The sequence below is a fragment of the Oryctolagus cuniculus genome, chromosome 10 (assembly GCF_964237555.1).
Source record: "Oryctolagus cuniculus chromosome 10, mOryCun1.1, whole genome shotgun sequence".
Taxonomy (NCBI): domain Eukaryota; kingdom Metazoa; phylum Chordata; class Mammalia; order Lagomorpha; family Leporidae; genus Oryctolagus; species Oryctolagus cuniculus.
The window spans coordinates 111,365,596-111,377,421 of NC_091441.1; the positions used below are offsets into that span (position 1 = coordinate 111,365,596).

General features: G+C 54.3%; 1 long non-coding RNA gene across 5 annotated transcripts in view; it reads right to left on the reverse strand.

The window, feature by feature from the left end:
• The window catches only part of LOC103349171 (uncharacterized), a 75,444-nt gene extending 65,072 nt beyond the window's left edge, over positions 1 to 10,372 (reverse strand). For 2 of the 5 annotated variants that reach the window (XR_007921680.2, XR_007921678.2), the window contains exon 1: positions 4,207 to 4,655. This is a non-coding gene — a long non-coding RNA (uncharacterized lncRNA). The other 3 variants (XR_007921676.2, XR_007921682.2, XR_011379638.1) reach the window with 3 other exon arrangements.
• Between the last annotated feature and the right edge of the window lie 1,454 nt (positions 10,373 to 11,826).

The window sequence follows — 11,826 nt, forward strand, 5'->3', positions numbered from 1 at the left end:
CTTATCTTTTACACTCTCCTCCTCCCTTTTTTTCCCTTCTTCATTCCACCCCTCTGGTCTGCTGGGTTTTAGGTCAAGTGCCTAAGCCCCACGTGGCCAACTGAAAATGACATCATGGGCCTAAGGTGTTCTTAGGATAAAGGCAACTGTAACTGTAAAAAGACACTGAGTTTGAAGGAATTTCTTTGAATCTAGGAAGATCACTACCTTTGAAAATATCGCTTTGTAACTTGCTGAACTTATTTTGCAATTTATTTTAACAGGTTTCCTGGTAATCAGTACTCAATGAAACAACAATGGGTAATTAGTATTTGTTTTAAATGAATGCAATTTTAATTTTAATTGAATTCAGAGAGCGATATTTAATATCAGCATCTTAAGTCATTTAGGTGTAACTGCTAATTTATTGTAAACTTTGTATACTCAGCATGTTAAATTTGTGTTAAAAATGTTATAGAAATGTGCATTTGGTAAGGAAGGTTAAAAGGAAAGAGTTATTTTGAATTAAGGAAGGACAAAGTTTGTAAGATTGACTTCATCCTGATGGCTAGTTTACTCTAGACTGGAATGGAAATGATGGAATGTTTCAAGTAAGTTGAAGAAGGTGTGTGGAAATCACAACAGGCTACAAAAGAAATCTTGGATATTAATGAGAAAGCCACAGAGGCCTAAAGAGTTAAATGGTCTGTAAAATCTTACAGGTGCTTTCAAAAATGCTATGTGAAGTAAGCAAATGCCACTTGCTGAGTTTATAATGAGTTCGTAATTTTAAACGTGGCAACTGAAAGTCTTTTGTCGTCACAGTTTTATATATCAGATTTGCTGCTCATAAAACTAAAGCGTTGTTGGTTCTGTGCTTAGCTGTCCTCTTACAGGTTCCGATGGACTTTTTCCAGCCACATCTATTGTATTCAGTATTTTGGGATGGCACTGTAAACAGATGAAGCCAATAATGTATTACAGGTACCAACTGAGAGAAAGTATGGTTAGCTGAGGTTACTAAGAGCAGAAAGTAATTTGAATCAATTGGTAAATTAAAAAACAGTTAAAGTTTAATTGAAACTGCTATATTATCTAATGATTGAAACTGCTTTCTAAGTTTTCATTTGATATCACTATTGTCAGTAAGTGATATGGGACTGGCACCCCCATTTCTGTATTCTAAGTCCAAAGTGTTCTCTCTTGTCTCTATTCTCTTCTAGGTAGAAAACTAATTCTATTCTGAAGGACTCTCCAAGGTGCACAATTTGATTTTTAGATTAGAGATGGGACTTGAGCACCCCCTTGACTTGCATCCTCTGGTCTGCTTTAACAAAAATCAGGAGAAAGAGAAAGCTGGGCATCAGAAATGGAAAGATAGGTGGCAGCCTATTAATGGCTGTTCTGCACAGTGATCTGCCCTCAAGGAGACCCAACAGGCCAGTCTACTGCAGTGGCTTTCAGTGTGGTAAGCCTGGGCTTCAGAAGTAGTCAGCTTGTGAAGAGCCCTGGCAGCTCGGCCAGCCAAGAGTTGGATCACTGGAAATGGAACTGCCCTGGAGTCAAAAGACTTCAGGTCAGAGCCACAGACCTTGCTGGCTCCAAGCTGAAAAGCCCTTCACTCAGCCCAGCTTCCGAGGTGACCACCGCTGCTGAGAGAAGAAGGCCAAGTAGGGTCAGCAACACTGCAAGCAGAGCTGTAAATTTCCTGCTGGAGTTGCCACCTGCCTTCACCTGGCCAGCTCTCCTCCCAGGCCAGCCAGGTAATGGAAGTCAACAGGGTGCCTTCCCCAAGGAGGTTCACACCTCCCTTAGGATGTACCCTATCAAGAGACAGGTCTGGACCTCTTAACTTACAAGGCCTAAAGCCCACCAGATTATTATCAAGCCCCTTCTGTCAGGTTCTATTTGCCTCTCAATCAGCAAACTTAGTGGTGGCTTAGACAGCACCTTGCTTGGGTCCTCTAATAATGACTCTGTCCTTTGTTCTAGACCCTGTCTAGCCCGCTTGGGTCTCGTTCCTTTATAATCATAACCTCTACTCTAACATCAAGGCTCTGCTCCCAACCTGTGTGTACTGGCGGTCCTCTCCTCCATTTAATTTGTATGATTATTCAGAATTTCTCTACAGACAAACCCCACTACCTGCACAAGTTGAGTGGCCTTTCTCCCAGTCTTGGCTGGGATCAGATTTAAACCACGTCAATCAAACAATCCTCACAAGGGTCCAGAGACCCCCTCATTTCCTCTCTATGAAATCCTTTCATTACCTGGTTAATGCCACTCTTAGGATCATTGGTTGCTATTCTCACCCTGACTTGTATACTACAGTGTCTGTTTAAGTGTTTACAGCAGGTGATAATGGAATGAACCAAGGCCTTCAGAAACCAGGCAGTCAACCAGGTGCTTCTCCATCCATACATGCCTGTCCCTGCGGAGCCCCAAGATACCCACAGCGGGCCCCTGTAGACGATGTCCCCAGTCAGCAGGAAGCAGCCAGAGAGACTCATCGTCGCCCCCTTTCCTATCATCAAAATGTCAGGATGGTAGCTTTGGGATCCGCATGGAGGGAAGGCCTACACTTCCCAGAATGGAGAGTCCCTACCTGTATTTCTGGGGAAGAAAAGTCCTTGTCAGGGTCCCTGCAGGTGCCTAAAGGTCAACCAGTGAGGATCAGACCCGCCTTAACCTTTAACCCCCATGCCCTGAATCTATAAAAGGAGCCCTCCCAGCCTCTGACACGCGACTTCCCCGGCCCCTGCTCTGTTGCTCTGTTGGGGCCGTGGAACCTCGCCCGGGAGCGGAACCCCAATAAAAGCCTGTGAATTAATTGATTCGTCTGCCTGGGAAGATCTGTTATGCGCCGGACACCTTGCAGCAGCTGCCGAGTCCCGAGCACTCAGCCTTGTGCTTCGGACGTCTGAGACGGCTGAGTTAGGAGGGCGCCTGGGGATTTCACCGGGTGCGGGAAGCAGCAGCAGGCTGAACCAATTTCCTCGATCCTGTGGCTTTCAGAACACCTGTCAGCAGCTCCGCCCAGCCCTGCTGCCTGACGCAGACTCAGAAACCGGGTAGACACACCGACCCCTAGGGCCCAGGGAATTCCGTGGCTCCCCGGCCAGGCCAGACACTAGGGTGCTGGGGTCCCCGCCAGCATCCCAGCTTCCCTCTCTGGCTGGCTGCAGGGAACTGAGCTGCCAAGGCACTGTCCCTGTGTGCCCCAAGGCTGTAGTGCCGCCTCCACTCACCAGCAGAGTAAGAATTAAAAAACAAAATCTGGGTTGGACGCTGTGACAAAGTGGGGTGAGCTGCTGCTTGGGCCATCCACACCCCACATCAGAGTGCCAGCGACAAGCGTGCCCGGCCTACCTCCGATACACACTCCTGCTGGTGGGCACCCCGCAAGCACATGGAGATGTGCCGCCCCCACAGGAGGCCTGGGCTGTGTTCCTGGCTCTTGGCTTTGGCCCGGCCCAACCCTGGCTGTCATGCACATTGGGAAGTAAAACAGGAGATGGCAGATGCTTCTCTCTCTGCCTTTCAAACAGGTAAAAATAAACAAAAAACACTCACACCTTGGTGCTTATGTTGTGCCCTGCAGGGAAGACACCCACGTTCCACGCCGGAGTAGGTGGGCTCAGCACCACTTCCTGCTCCCGACTGCTCCGTCCCACCCATGTGCACCCTGCGAGGCCCCGGGGACGGCTCCAGTCGCTGGGTCCCTGTCACCCACACAGGAGACCTGGATATGACGTGGGCAATTCCCAAGCCAGGTTCTGGTCTCCGCAGAACACCAAGCAGAGGCGAGTCTTGAATGCCAACAGGAACGGAATTAGCTGACAGTGAGGGAATAAAACACAACCACAGGTGCTGGTGGGGGCTGCCCCACCAACTTGAGCGGGCCCAAGGGTGGTCGTCAACACCAGGAAGAAAAACCTGCCAACAGGGCGGCCGGCGCAGGTGAAGCTGTCGCTGCCTGCGACGCCGCCATTTCGCGCGGGCATGGATTGCAGTCCCAGCTGCTCCGCTTCCGACCCGGCTCCCTGCTAACGGCCCGGGCAGAGCAGAGTAGGACGGCCTACGGGGAAGCTCCTGGCTCTGGTTCTGGCTCCGGCCTGGCCCAGCCCCAGTGGCCATGTGGGGAGTGAACCAACGGATAGAAGACCTCGCTCTAACTATGCTTTTAAATAAATACATAAATCTTAGCGAAAAACCTGAAAATAGTACCTCTGAGCGAGAATGCAAGAGGTCCGTCCGAGCCGGGTCGGTGGTGAGCAAACGAGAGCCTCACCCCAGTTCGTGTCCCACAGCGGAAAGACCAAAGCGAGCAGCGTCGGCCCACTGCGCGTAGAGAGCGCGTCTCTCCGACTTCCGCCTCTATTTATAAGGGAGGGGGTGGTACCTCAATGTGATAGGCAGCTGGGCTTGGGGGTCCCGGATGGGACAGGTCGCTCTGGGAAGGTGGGCGTATCTCCCGACAGTTAAAGAAACAGCACCACTTTGTGGGTAAACGAGAGTTTTAACTCAGCTAAACTTTTTAAAAAATTTATTCATTTGAAAAATCAGAGAGAGAGAGAGAGAGAGAGAGGGGCGGGGGAGAGATACTTGTCTGCCTCTCAGATAAGTAGAGATTTAGGGGTCGGTGCTGTGGCACAGTGGGTTAAGTCGCCATTTGCAATGCCGGCTTACCATGTGGACACCGGTTCGAGTCCCAGCTACTCTTCTGATCCAGCTCTCTGTTATGGCCTGGGAAAACAGCGGAGGATGGCCCAAGTCCTCAGGCTCCTGCACCCACATGGGAGACCCGGATGAAGTTCCTGGCTCCTGGCTTCAGCCTGGCCCAGCCCGGCCATCGCAGCCATTGGAGAGTGAAGCAGCAGATGGTTCGACCCCAGGCACTCTGAGTGTCCCAAGCGGCACTTAACCTGATGTGCTGCAAGGCGCACCACAACCCTCCTCTTTTTTGTTTGTTTGTTTACGGTTTTATTTATTTAAAAGACAGTTACAGAGAAAGGTAGAGACAGAGAGGTCTTCCATCTGCTGGTTCACTCCTCAAATGGCTGCAACGGCTGGAGCTGTGCTGATCCAAAGCCAGGAGCCAGGAGCTTCTTCCTGGTCTCCCATGTGGGTACAGGGGCCCAAGCACTTGGGCCATCTTCTACTGCATTCCTAGACCGTTAGCAGAGAGCTGGATTGGAAGATGAGCCAGGACTTGAACCGGCGCCCATGTGGGATGCTGGCACTGCAGGCCAGGACTTTAACCCGCTGTGCCACAGTGCTGGCCCCAAGCCTTGTCTTAAAAAAAAAAAAAATTTTTTTTTTTTTTTAGGATTTATTTATTTGTTTGAAAGGCACAGTTACAGAGAGGGAAAGGTAGAGAGAGAGGTCTCCCATCCGCTGGTTCACTCCCTTAATGGCCACAATGGCCAGAGCTGGGCAGGTCCGAAGCCAGGAGCCAGGAGTTTTTTCCAGGTCTCCCATACAGGAGCAGGGGCCCAAGCACTTGTGCCATCTTCTGCTGCTTTCCCAGGACATTAGCAGGGAATTGGATCAGAAGAGGAGCAGCTGGGATTTGAACTGGTGCTGTCATATGGGATGCCGGCACTGCAAGAGGTGGCTTTACCCGCTACGTCACAGCGCCGGCCCCTTATTTCCTTTTTTGAAAGGCAGAATTCAGAGAGAGGGAGAGACAGATCCACTGGTTCACTCCATGAATGACCACAACAGCCATGTCTGGGCCAGGCTGCAACCAGGAGCCCAAAACTCCACCCTGGTCCCCCAAGGGTGGCAGGGGCATCTTCTGCTGTCTTCCCAGGCATATAAGCAGGAAGTCGGATCAGAAGCAGAGAAGCTGAGATTCCAACTGTGGCTCTGAAATGGGACGCCAGCATCACAAGCTGCAACTTAAAACCCACAACGTGAGCCCCAAGCTTGGTATTTTTATTTTTAAGTTTTTAAAAAGATTTATTTATTTGAAAGGCAGAGTTACAGAAAGGCAGAGACAGAGAGAGAGGACTTCCATCTGGTGGCCCGCTCCCCAGTCTGCGCTGCACTGATCTAAAGCCAGGAGCTTCTTCTGGGTCTCCTACGTGGGTGCAGGGGCCCAAGGACTTGAGCCATCTTCAACTGCTTTCCCAGGCCATAGCAAAGCGCTAGATAGGAAGTGGAGCAGCCGGGACTTGAACCGGTGCCCATATGGGATGCCAGCACTGCAGGTGACAGCTTTACCTGCTAGGCTCCAGCACTGGCCCCAGCTTCATATATTTAAAAGCTCACCTAGGGATGGGAGAACCATGCCTCTGCATACTAGCACAGACCTTGAGTTCAGGGCGTTTTTTTTGTTGTTGTTGTTTTTTGGTTTTTTTTTTGACAGGCAGAGTGGACAGTGAGAGAGAGAGACAGAGAGAAAGGTCTTCCTTTTGCTGTTGGTTCACCCCCCAATGGCCGCTGCGGCCGGCACACTGCGCCTATCCGATGGCAGGAGCCAGGTGCTTCTCCTGGTCTCCCATGGGGTGCAGGACCCAAGCACCTGGGCCATCCTCCACTGCACTCCCTGGCCACAGCAGAGAGCTGGCCTGGAAGAGGGGCAACCGGGACAGAATCCAGCGCCCCGACCGGGACTAGAACTCGGTGTGCCGGCACCGCTTGGCAGAGGATTAGCCTAGTGAGCCACGGCGCCGGCCAAGTTCAGGGCTTCTTAGAGATGTAGGAAAGGGGGCCGGCGCTGTGACACAGAAGGTTAAGCCGCCACCTGCAGTGCTGGAATCCCGTGTGGGTGCTGGTTTGAGTCCCAGCTGCTCCACTTCCAATCCAGCTCCTTCCTAATGGGCCTGGGAAAGCAGCAGATGATGGCCTGGATGAAGCTTCTGGCTCCTGGCTTTGGCCTGGCCCAGCCTTGGCTGTTGCTGCCATTTGGGGAGTGAGCCAGCGGATAGAATCAATCTCTCTCTCTCTCTCTCTCTCTCTCTCTCTCTCTCTCTCTCTGTTTTTAACTCTGCCTTTCAAATAAATAAATCTTAAAAAAAAAAAAAAAAAGGAAATAGGAAAGGAGTCCGGAATTACTGCGTCCAGCACCCATACACGGGAAGAAAAACCAAGATGCGCGTCCGTTCCTCTTCTGTGTGGGCAGAGAGACGCCCCTTCTCCTTTCCTGATCAAGACCTGCAGCCGGCGGAGCTGCTCCGTGCGCGCCCTCCTCGCACGCTGCATACGAACAAGGACCCTAGAGGAAGCTGTGGCTCTCCTGTCCCTTTAGGAAATCAGCACCTAGGCCTGGAGGAGACAGCCACTCCTTGGCTTAGCACGGCTGTACCCGCAGTGCGTGCCAAGCTGGTGATACGGCAGGTGGCTGGTGAGCCCGGAAACCAGGCGAAGAGGAAGCCAGCGTGGCTGGAGCCCCGAATCTAAGAATCTCGGGCTGGGTTCGAGGAGGCTTGTGGCAGGGGCCCGGAGCCAGTGAGTTCTGCTTCCTTTCCCAGCGCTCCGGCCTCCGGGGCGCCCCAGGAGCCTCCGGGGAGCGTTCCAGGGAGACGGGCGCACCCTGGTGGCAGGACTAGCAGTTGCGCGCAGTGGGGAGTGGCCCAGAGAACCAGGGCTGACTGGTTTGGCAAATATCTTCCCGCGGCAGCCGCTACTTCTTAGGGAGCAGCCTAGCAAACTGAGCCAGGCAGGGACCCGCCCTGCAGGACACACAGCCCTGCTAACAGGGCGGAAATCTCTGGCCCTCGCGGCTCTGCCACATGCAGAGATGGGGCGCCCAGCAGTGTTTAAATAAATGGAGCCCTGGGGCTGGCGCTGTGGCATAGCGGGTAAAGCCGCCGCCTGCAGTGCCAGCATCCCATATGAAATAAATAAATAAGCAAGCAAGGCGGGCGACGCGGCTCACTAGGCTAATCCTCCGCCTTGCGGCGCCGGCACACCAGGTTCTAGTCCCGGTCGGGGCGCCGGATTCTGTCCCGGTTGCCCCTCTTCCAGGCCAGCTCTCTGCTGTGGCCAGGGAGTGCAGTGGAGGATGGCCCAGGTGCTTGGGCCCTGCACCCCATGGGAGACCAGGAAAAGCACCTGGCTCCTGGCTCCTGCCATCAGATCAGCGCGGTGCGCCGGCTGCAGCGCGCCGGCTGTGGCGGCCATTGGAGGGTGAACCAACGGCAAAGGAAGACCTTTCTCTCTGTCTGTCTCTCTCACTGTCCACTCTGCCTGTCAAAAAAAAAAAAAAAAATAATAAGCAAGCAAGCCTTGCCAAGGTCACAAGTGGCATGATGTTTCAAGTGCGCTGAAGTCCACCATGGCTCCAGCCTGCCAGCCAATCAGGGCTGCAAAAGTGTTGTTTTACTTGCCACAGTTTTATTCTTTAATCTGAAATTTTTAGAGTCTATTGTTTAAACATGGGCACACACATATGTGCACAAGAGATTATACAGGAAAAATAGCAGTTTCCTGCCTCTTAAGAACATCTTGCGGGGGCCGGCGCTATGGCATAGTGGGTTAATGCCCTGGCCTGAAGTGCTGGCCATCCTATGTGGGTGCCGGTTCAAGTCCTGGCTGCTCCTCTTCCAATCCAACTCTGTTATGGCCAGGGAAAGTAGTAGAAGATAGCCCAAGTCTTTGGGTCCTTACACCTGCATGGGAGACCCGAAAGAGACTCCTGGCTCCAGAATGGCCCAGCTCTGGCCAGTGCAGCCTTTTGGGGAGTGAACCAGCAGATGAAAGATCTCTGTCTCTCTCTCTGCCTCTGCCTCTCTGTAACTCCGCCTTTCAAGTAAATAAGTAAGTCCTGGCCACCCTGAAGGTGGGCATTTGGTGTAGCAGTTAAGACACTGGGCTGGTCAAGTGGCATGTGAGAGTGCCAGGTTTCAAGTTCAGCTCTGCTCTCGGTTTCGGGTTCCTGCTAATGGACGCCCTGGATGATGGCTCAAGTAGTTGTTTTCCTGCCACCTATGTGGGAGACTAGGATTTGATTCCTGGCGCCTGGCTTCAGTTGGCCCAATCCTGGTCATTTTGTGGGCAATTGGAGAATGAGCCGGTGGATGGGAACTCTCTCAAAATTTTTTGAAGGCTTATTTTAAGTGCAGAGTGACAGAGAGAGCAAGAGACCTTCTACTGGCTGATTGACTCCCCTACTGGCAACAATGGGTGGGGCTGGGCCAGACAGAAGCCAGGAGCATCTTATGGGTCTCCTACATGAGTGCACGGGCCCAAGCACTTGGGCCATCTCCTGTAGCTTCCCCAGGTGCACTAGCAGGGAGCTGCATTGGAAGTGGAGCAGCCAGGACTCAAACTAGTGCCCATGTAGGATGCCAGTGGCACAAGCGGTGGCTTTACCCACCGTGCCACAATGCTGGACCCCAATTTTTCAGAAAGGCCACTCTAGGCCAGTGCTGCAGCTCACTAGGCTAATCCTCCACCTTGCGGCGCCGGCACACCGGGTTCTAGTCCCGGTCAGGGCGCCGGGTTCTGTCCCGGTTGTCCAGGCCAGCTCTCTGCTGTGGCCAGGGAGTGCAGTGGAGGATGGCCCAGGTGCTTGGGCCCTGCACCCCATGGGAGACCAGGAGAAGCACCTGGCTCCTGCCATCGGATCAGCGTGGTGCACTGGCCGCAGTGCGCCGGCCGCGGCGGCCATTGGAGTGTGCCCAACGGCAAAGGAAGACCTTTCTCTCTGTCTCTCTCTCTCACTGTCCACTCTGCCTGTCAAAAAATTAAAAAAAAAAAAAGAAAGAAAGAAAGAAAAAAAGAAAGGCCACTCTAGAAGCCAGCTCCGCTAGGTGGCCTCAGGTGTCATCAGCTTTGTTTGGCAGGCCCCTGTATATAGACAATTCTTAACCTTTGACATCTACTCGGACTCCTGATAAAGACACAACTGCATTAACTGCATTGCACACTTGAGCACTTGGGGTGAAGTCTTGGCTCCAAGTTTAGCTTATTGCTAAAGCACACACTGAGGGGGGAGGCTCTGAGCGCAGGCAAGCCAGTGACGGTCCACATACTCGAGTCCCTGCCACTCCTTGCTGGAGTTCCAGGCTCCCAGCTTTGGCCTGGCCCAGCCTCTACTGTTGCAGCTGTTTGGGGTGTGTACCAGCATATGGGATCTCTCTCTCTCTCCCCTTTCAAATAAAACAAATAAATTACATAAATAAAAATCTGCACAGGGGATCTTGGGAAAGAGGCCAGCAGCTGTTCCCCCACCCCCACCCCGCCCCTTACAGGGAGGCACAGATGTGACCTGGGCTGGGGAGCGGATGGAGGGAGGGAGCCAGCAGGTGCCGGCATATCAAAGACAGCAGAGTGCCCGGGCGGAGCTTCTATGAGGAGCTGGCCCCGATCTGAGAGGGGGGCAGTCCGCGGAGCAGAAAGGTCCTCCTAGGGCTTCTGTCCCCCTGCGCTCAGAGCCTCCCCCCCCCCCCGCCATCCCTAAGGGCCCCACCCCCGGCAAACACGGAGCTCCACTGCTCCCAGAGCGGCAGGACAAGCAGGTCTGGAGCTCCCGGGCTGCTAGCAAACCACGGCCCGGGGCACAAACTCTCTGGCCCGTGGGTCAGTCGTGCCCCCGTTGCTAAAGGAGGAGCCCACCCTGCCCTGGCGCTGGGCAGGGTCGCCAGGCAGTGCGGCACTGGGCCTCTCCGGCTCTCTCCGCTCCGCCCCGCGCGCAGGCTTCCCGAGTTTCTATGGAGACGAGGGCGGGGCCGGGGGGCGCACGCGCCCAACGCCTAACGGCCGCGCTGGCGGCAGAGCCCTGTCCGTGGGCGCCGAGGGAAGGCACGCGTGGGCAGCCCTCTCAAGGCTACTGGGCACGGGAGGCTGGTGATGGGCAGCGCTGCTGCTCGCACCCAGAGAGAGCGCCCTTCTCCCGCGGCTCCACAAGTTAGATCCCCAGCGGCCTCGAAGCCTGAGCTGCTGCAAGCCCGGGCAGCTGGCGGAGAGGGGACCCGCTGTCCGCAGGTGGCTAGGTGGCAGGGCCGCAGGCCCAATGTCCCTGTTTGAGTGGAGACTCCGTATTTCCATTATTCAAACAAGTGTTTGTTGGCCAGACGCAGGGGACTTGGAGGGGTCCAGAGAGACTCACATATGAATGCAAAACATAACAAGGAGTGCGGGGAGAAGAAAGGAGGAAGGCTGACTGGGGTGGGGTGGGGGTGGGCAGGGGACCCCTACTTCAGATGGGCTTATCAGGGGAGGGGCGTCTGCCTTTGGGCTAAGGGGCAACAAAGAATGGGCCAGCAAAGGTCTCTGAAGAGGGGCCAGAGGCACCAGGCCCCTGTCTAGTGGGACTGTCTGGGGACAGAAACGGGGCAGCGGGGCGGGGCAAGAGCAGCAAGCTAGAAAGTGGGGTGATCGAGCAGGCAGGGCCTGCAGCCCTGCGCAGCAGCAGGACAGGCCCCATAAGCTCTGAGAAAGCTTTGGCCTCAGTGAAGAGCAGGTGGCAGAAGGACCCACTGGCAGGGCTGTGATCCTGCTCGGGGACGGGCAGGGGGAAGCGGTGGGGAAGCGGACGCGACTGGGTTCCAAGGCCCTTGCCAGATGGACAAGCTCCTAACAGCTGTCCCAGGGAGGGCTCCACATTGCCACCCTGTGGCCTCCCCTGGGCCTCGCTGCCTCCTCCCACTGCAAACGTCCCCTAGTCCCTGGCTTCCACGGACTGGCCAGCTGCCGGGGACCGGGTGGGAGCAAGGGTGCTGGGCTGGGGCTTAGACGTGAAGTGTGACCCAGGGTCCTGCACAGGCCCTTCCTCTTCTCTGGAGGGCAGCCTTTACCCAGTGGGGAACGCACGTGGGGTTCTCAAGGGCCGGTCTCTGGAGAATGAGCTGGTCAAAGGGCCATCACGGACATTTTAATGAGTGCTACTCACACCAG